The sequence below is a fragment of the Poecile atricapillus genome, chromosome 3 (genome assembly GCF_030490865.1).
Source record: "Poecile atricapillus isolate bPoeAtr1 chromosome 3, bPoeAtr1.hap1, whole genome shotgun sequence".
Taxonomy (NCBI): Eukaryota; Metazoa; Chordata; class Aves; order Passeriformes; family Paridae; genus Poecile; species Poecile atricapillus.
This window is the reverse complement of record NC_081251.1, coordinates 31,012,322-31,020,256: the sequence shown is the minus strand read 5'-3', so window position 1 is coordinate 31,020,256 and position 7,935 is coordinate 31,012,322.

Below are 7,935 nucleotides of genomic sequence, written 5' to 3'. Positions count from 1 at the left end.
GTGTGGACTACAATATTTCAGTCCTGGTTTCCTCCATCTTGTCACTTCCAGAAAAGGTCAACACTGAAAAAAGAGAAGAAGACAGGATTAGAAGCAGCTGTTAAAATGAAAAGCTGTAGGATGTGATCTCTTGCAGGACAATTTTTTTTCATTCTAAAAATAAAACCCAAACTGTCTGCTTGGAAATTGGTCAAAAGCTAAAATTGTGACATTTAAGTTTCGTTTGTCTATTTTTTTAATCTAAAAATAAAAAAAATAAAAAAAAAAATAAAAACAAGAAATCTTTCCCTTTCCAACCCACTCCACTGTGGTATCAAAAAAAACAACTAGAGGTATGTAGGTTAATTATATAGGTAAAATATCTTAGAAACTCCGTTCTATTTTAGATGACATCTATTTGACAATCACATAAGTCAGCCTCATAGTACACAAATTGCCCCTTACAGAATCAGTCCCTGTAGTAGCTAAAATGGCTTCCATAGACATAATGTTTGAGAATTATTTTTATAATACACTTAAAATATTTATAAAACTTGCACAAAACTGTGTTTAGTTTTGACACAGGTAAACACCAGTTATCTCTCCCTGAGGACTAACTCTTACCACATACTGCCTACAAAAAAGAAGGGAGGGTGAGAAGTCCGATCCCAGCGATTAAGAAGGAACTGAGTAAAGGTTTCGTGTTTCAAGTCACCAAATACGCCACAGCCTAAATAAACTTAGCCCTTGAGAAATCCACTATAGGGTATTCATTCACACTGTCCAAAAAGCAACTGTTTGTTCCACTGCCAGCCACCCACAGCAGCAGCCATGTTTATTTAAATGAAGAGGGTGTGGACCCAAGAGCTACATCTTTCCAAACCTTGCTGTAACAACCAAATGTTTGGACATTGCTGTCATAGGTCTGAAATGTGTCCTATATTGGACAACCTTCTGAGCTCTCCTGGCCATGTTTTTAAGCTAAAGACTTACCCTGTGATTTTGCTGACCACTAACAGCAGGTTCTGGGAGGATTTTCTTTTTTCTTTTCTTTTCTTTTCTTTTCTTTTCTTTTCTTTTCTTTTCTTTTCTTTTCTTTTCTTTTCTTTTCTTTTCTTTTCTTTTTTCTTTTCTTTTCTTTTCTTTTCTTTTCTTTTCTTTTCTTTTCTTTTCTTTTCTTTTCTTTTCTTTTCTTTTCTTTTCTTTTCTTTTCTTTTCTTTTCTTTTCTTTTCTTTTCTTCTCTTTTCTCTTTTCTCTTTTTTATTTTTCTGTTTTCTTTTCTTCTCTCTTCCTCTTTTCTCTTCTCTTTTCTTCTCTTTCTTGGTAGCTGGTTACTTTTGATATTAAAAAAAACCACTTGAACTATATTTAAAACACCTAGTGCACATGATGTTTTTAGTCCTGAGAGGGGTCACAGAATCACAAGACCATGGGAAAATTCAGGGCAGAGGACTCAGGAGGTTGTCTGATACAGCCTGCTATTCAAAGCAGGATGAGGAATGAGGTCAGAAAAGGCTTTTTGGGGCTTGATCCGGAAAGGTCTTTAAAACCCCCAAGGACTGAGATGCATAAGCTGATGGTTGGATGACACAGTGCTCAGGAGTTGGCAATTACATTTCTTATTATGTCTGAAACAGCTGTTAAAATTTTCAAACTGCAGTTTATTTATGCCTAGTTGCAGTGCTTATACATTTTAATTTTAATTGACATTATGTAAACTACAACCAGATTGCTACTTTATTGACTGCAGGAATTACTGTTGTCTTGTTTCCCCTTCTCGAGTAAACAGAACTTTCGACAACAGGACACACGGTTTTTATGCATAGTACAAAACACAGAATGAGACTTGGTGGTAAGGAAGCAGAGGGTCCTCTCCCAGCAAGGTATGGCAGTACAATAATGTGCACACCCAGGTACAAAATATGTGATAGGCACCAGGCCAGGATTCAGTCCAACTGATCTTCTACATGGCCAGGCTGTTCCAAAAGTGGTTCTGAGAAACATGGATGTGTTGACACCAACTGAGTCAAGTCAGGGTTTACTCCCTGACATGGACCACAAAGAAATTACAGATATAATTTATATAACTTAAAATGTTCTAGTCCTGGAGACATACTCCCCAGCAAAGAGAAGGAATAATGCTTGTAAGGGTATTTAAGGAATGTATAAAAATTATGAAAGACTGCAGAGGACTTTTCCATGCTAGTCAGAAAGAACAGTTTCCCTACAGCTATCTGAAGTGTAGGGTAAGATAAAAAGCAAGCCTCATGAAAAAAATGAGAGTTTGTAATGGGTACATTGGCCTATTAGCTGAGAATTTTAAAGGCTAAATTTAAAAATATGTACCACTTTCCAAATCCTGAAGTGTAGAGAGTGACAGTTGTTATGTCATACACCAAAATCTTCCTGGGATCAACAATTATAAAATAACCTGGAAAAATCCCAGAGAGATCTCCTGAGATGGGCATGGACTTGGAGCCAGTTCGCAAGAGGGAAAAGACAAGGGCTTTTCAAAGGCACCACCACTCCACAGGAGGATAAGGCAGGCTTGCAGTGAGGTACCAGAGGCTCCCTGGTGCTGTTATCTCTGAGGGATGGCTGGCTTCCACAGCGAAAGAGAATTGCAGCAGTTTCTGTGCCCTGCCACCCTGCAGCACATCAGAGCTAAAAAAAGGCTTCTCAGCTGCAGATAACCCAGCTGAGACAGCATGAGCACTGCTGTACAAATAGGTTCAGCATTTTAAAAGTTAGCTGAATTGGGCCCACCTCCTTTTCACCTTCCCTCTCCCCCTCTTCACTTCTTTCTCGTCATTTTCCTCTTTATTTCTCATTTGTTTTGTAGTACACCTGTTACATTTTTATTTAAAGCTTTTATGTACATCCTCCAGGTGTAATAGCAACATTTGCAGAATAAAAAGCAGGTCAATTCTGTTATGAAAATGTTATAATTACCATGAATTTAGGCTTAGTTTGCAAGCACGGAGTGACAAATTTTGGTTAATGTTGTAAATAATTGTTTTAGTGAAATGACAACACATTTACTCTTTCGAAATTCAACAATTTTTCAAATCACTGTCAAAGAAGTGTCTTTATTGTGTCAGGCTGCTTTGTTTCTTTTTGCTAGGCACACCTAGATACCAAATATTTGAGAATATTCAGACCTACATCTTCCTTAGACACCTGCTGGTAAAAATAAGTAGAGTCATCCTCTATTTCCCAAACCAGTCGAAGGGCTATCATACTGTCACACACATTTTGAAGCCTCCTAGATTGACTAAGAGAACACCTAGTGAATGCAAGAGACTGGCAATGATTAAGTACCTAATTCACGGGTTCTGACCTTGATTGGCAGCATATCAGGTTCCTTGAACATAAATAGCACATCATCCTGCATGATGGGTTCCATTCAGATTTCTGAGATCCCAGAAAAAAATTATTTACTTAGTTACTGACAAGAGAAATATAATTTTCAGAATCTCTCACTTATTGTGCATAATTTCACATATCAACACTTCTAAAATTAAGTGAGGCTTTGCCAAGAGAAATTTTTTTTTAAAGTTTTACCATTAACTTTCACTACAGAGTTTACATTCAAAAAAGAAAACGCTTTAGTGAGAGGTGCAGCATATTCTTTGGCAGTTCCAGGCTTTGACAAATCCAGCTACCAATCAACTTCCCATCAGGAACAAGACAACAGTATTGAGACAACCTCTGAGATACCAGAATATGTTATCTTCTTAATTCCATCTTTCATGACAGGATAATTCAGATTAATTTTGTTTTGCCACACATCTGAACAACCTCAACATTGCAGTATTGTAATGCAGCACTCATGGGGTGGAAACTCTTGAATCATTCTAACCTGGCACCAGGCAGGTATAAAGACATGGTTTTGCAAGACTGAGCCACACAGCTGAAAGAGTAAGTTCAACATGACTCTCCACTAGTAAAATGCCTTAAAAGCTAATGTTTCTATGGGTAGGTATATGCACAGGGAGAGGCTAAGTATTTACTGGGGATTCAGAATACAAAGCATTTCTTCTCAGAAAGACCATAAAGGTATAACACATCCATAGTATATAATTCTGATGTGTAACTCCTTGCTACAGTGAACATGAATACTGAATTTTACATGGATTCAGATGGCATAAATTCTTGTCTGACAAATGCTAGGGATTATTCAGAACAGAGGTACCACATCCTGCTCAGGAACAGCCTGAGTCACCAGTCAGTGTATTCAAACATTCAGAGACTATTCAGAAGATGTGTCACCTTATGTTTTATCCATATAAACCCTTCCCTCAGCACTTGCTATTCACTGCTGTGTGAGACACAGAACTGCAGGGAAATGAACACTGGTCCAACAGACCATAGCTATTCCTCTGTTTTCATAAATCCACAGACAAAATAACTGCTCTTCATAGTAAGCACTCTAACATCCCTTAGTAGCCCATGGTGAAGTTTTTAAGCCATTAACCCAGAAAATACAGAACTAATCTATAAAGCTTGACAGGAATCTACTATTTTCCCTAAGGATATTCATGGTTTCTATACATAAGGAAACAATTGTAGTCAAAAACAAAGAAGATTCCACAAAGCCCCAGTGCCTTGTCTTGCTTGAAGTTCAGCATTCACTGCAGTTACTAAATGCCACTGACACAGGAGAAATATGGGCCCATGTTTCTATGCACAGATAAGTGTTCTGAACAGAGGCCAGTTGTTTAATAGGAAATGTCCAGCATCATTGCCACACCTGTTTCCTTTAGAAAGACTACCTTTAAAGGACAGAGTCTAGACATTAAGGTTACCTGTGCTTCCAATCTATAATTCCATTGGCTAATATAACACTAAAATTTAGGCAATACAAAGCCTAAGCTACTTCTCTGAATCTAGTTGAGTACTACCATATAAGCCAGAGGAGTACTTTGTAAAGGACACAACACACACCTTCCTTTCTTCCATTTGAAATCAATGCTGCTAATTGAGGAAAGTCCCAGGCTTTCTGCTACCATGGCCAATGCCAAAAATTGAACAGCATGGAATGCTTCTGCTAACAATAAGAAAAGCAGGCAGGATGGGTCTCCTCTCCCAACATAAACCCCCAGGCAAGATTATCCATGGTGACAGGGAGCCCTGAGGCATTTGCAGCAGACAGAGTATTTCCAGACAGATGAAAACACATTGTACTGCCAGAGCCACATAAGCCATTTCTGATTTGGTCAGCATCATCTTATGCATGATTAAGTAATGACTTTGTATTCAGCTTTGCAGTAGGAGAACTGCCCAGCTTAAGGCATCTTAATTCTTTTCCTTTTTGATTGACTGAAATTTGCTCTCTTATTGGAAACCTGAGAAATGTTTTGCTTGGATGTATATGCATATTTTTTCTTGTCCAAACAATCTGATACCTTAACTTTATAATCTTCTATTTTGTAAGCTATCATTCTAAAATCTAATATCTTTGTTAGGCATTTACAACATTAAAATGCTGTATACTGTACTGTGTAAAAGAAGACAGACAAATCTTCACTCACTAAACTCTCTTTATGTTACCTTCAGTTATTTGAGAATAACTAGTGATTATTATATTGTGAATATGATCTGTATTTCTCTGCTCCTTTCTTCTGTTTATCTTGAAAAAACAACATTTCAAAAGTCAGATTCCTTAAAAAAGTATAAATTAATCAAGGCATCTTGTAATAGTAGTTTTTGAAAGACTGAAATTCATACGGGAACCCAGAAACAACTTTCTTGTTATATCCTATAAAACTTAATAAGTTGACAGAAGAGGTATTATCTGGCTCCGTGAGGAAATACTACAATTTAAGTTAGCATCACTGATCTATTTTCCCTGGCCACTTTCTTCATCTTCTAAGCCATTTAGTATAGGTAGAGTTAATCAGTTTAAAATGCATTCCTACATCATCACATCTGTATCCTGTCTGCACTGTTGAATGAATATGAGAGCTTGCCCGAAAGTAGCCATGGCATTGAGGGAACAAGGCTGGATTTTCTCTTCAGACCCAGTGTTTCTTTTCCCGACAGGACTTCAGAGGAAAGAGAGCCATCTACTGCTCCATACAAGACATGCTGCAGCATGTCTTTTTGGATGGATGATTTGAAATGTCAGGGTGGTGTTTAGGGAAGGAAATGGATGCACAGCTGCATCCAGCCATGGAAGTAACCAGGGTAAAACTGAATGCAAACAATTGTCCTTTTTAGAAATAAAAATAAATGAAGTCTGAAAATTCTTCAAATCCTCCACATCAGGAGGATGCATCACAAGTATGACACACTGGCAGAGGAGACCAACAACCACCAGTGCCTGGTAGGTTGGACAGAGGCACATCACACCACAACTACACACAGAGTCAGCCTCCACGGTGTAAGGAATGGCATTCTTATCTGCTGTGACAAAGGTAAGTGCTCTTCACACACTCCTGAATCTGTATTCATGGGTGTCAACTTTCACCTGTGGCACTGCAGCCTCACAATCAAGCTGCTTTTGGTGCACTGTGTCACTAACATTCACTCCACGGTGAGGGTCTGCAAGATCAGAGAAGGAGGCAGCAAGACAGAGGATCTATTTTCCTTGTTAAGGCAGGGGGGTTTGGCACTATCCTGTACTGACAGTGTAGGTAGATTTAAAATACAACTTGCCTTAGGGAGAAGAAATAAGAAGTAAAAAAAAGGAGACTTCTATAAAAAGCTTTGTCTATCATTCCAGGCCGTGCAGCCTTGCATCCTCCTTGTATTATGATGAGAGAAGTCTGTGGAGAGTTTGGGGCTCAATCTGTGGGTGGAAGTGATCACACTCATAATCCTGTGCATGCTGCACATAGTCCTGGCCCATACACCCCTACACTTCCTTCCTCATGGACTGGGGCACTGGGGGTGCACTGGGGCTCTGGGGGTATGTGCAGAAATGCCAAGAGTACAGCACATGTGAAATGCAAAGCTAAAGTCTGAGTACTACAAACCAAATCACCACTTCTAATAAAATGATGCAAATTATGTTTGATACTTGTTTTGTCTTTCTGCTTTCTTCCCTTAATTTTGGCTGTAAGAATAGCTTCCAGCATAGTTTGACTCACAGAAGACCCTCAGGCTAAATTTCAGAACCAGAACAGAAGCACTAATTTGCTTCATGTTTTCACATAGATGTAATATCGTATGATAAGCACACAGCCACAGCTGTTCTATTGATACTTGCAAACTCATGTATCATACACCTATATTGTGTGAAATCATATAGCTGATTATGCTTCTGGGAATCTTTCACATTCCTCTATTTTCCAGTATGGAGAATTTTCCAGGCAGTTACTTACATGCCAGTGGATGGCACAGGCATCTAAGCAAAGGCAAAGCTTTCAGTGGATGACTGACAGCATTACCAAAATGACTCAGTCCTCAGCCCTGGCAAAGCTGATGAATGGACAAGGTGAGTGGAAGTGGCTCTCATGTAGGAAGGAGCCTGCAAAACTTAAAAGATCTCCACTCTGTTCTTTGACTGAAAAACACTGATTCCAAGAGGAAAAGCTCTATTACATATCCCACAATGCTTATTAATCAGTATTGGTGCGTTTTCACTCTTATTCAATAATAGGACTGGAGCACCTTCTCTGTGAAGACAGGTTGAGAAAGTTGGGGCTGTTCATCTGGAGAAGGTTGTGTGGAGATCTCACAGCAACCTTCTGGAGGGGGCCTGCACAGAAGCCAGAAAGGGACTTTGTCAGGAGCTGTACTAACAGGGCAAGGAATAATGGGTATAAACTGAGAGAGGGGAAATTTAGGTTATATAGTAGGAAGAAATTCTTTACTGTGAGGTTAATGAGACACTGGAACAGGTTTCCCAAGGGGGGCTGTGGATGCCCCAATCTTTGCAATGTTCCAGGCCAGGCTGGGTAAGGCCTTGGGAAACCTGATCTAGTGGGAGGTGTCCCTGTATATGGCAA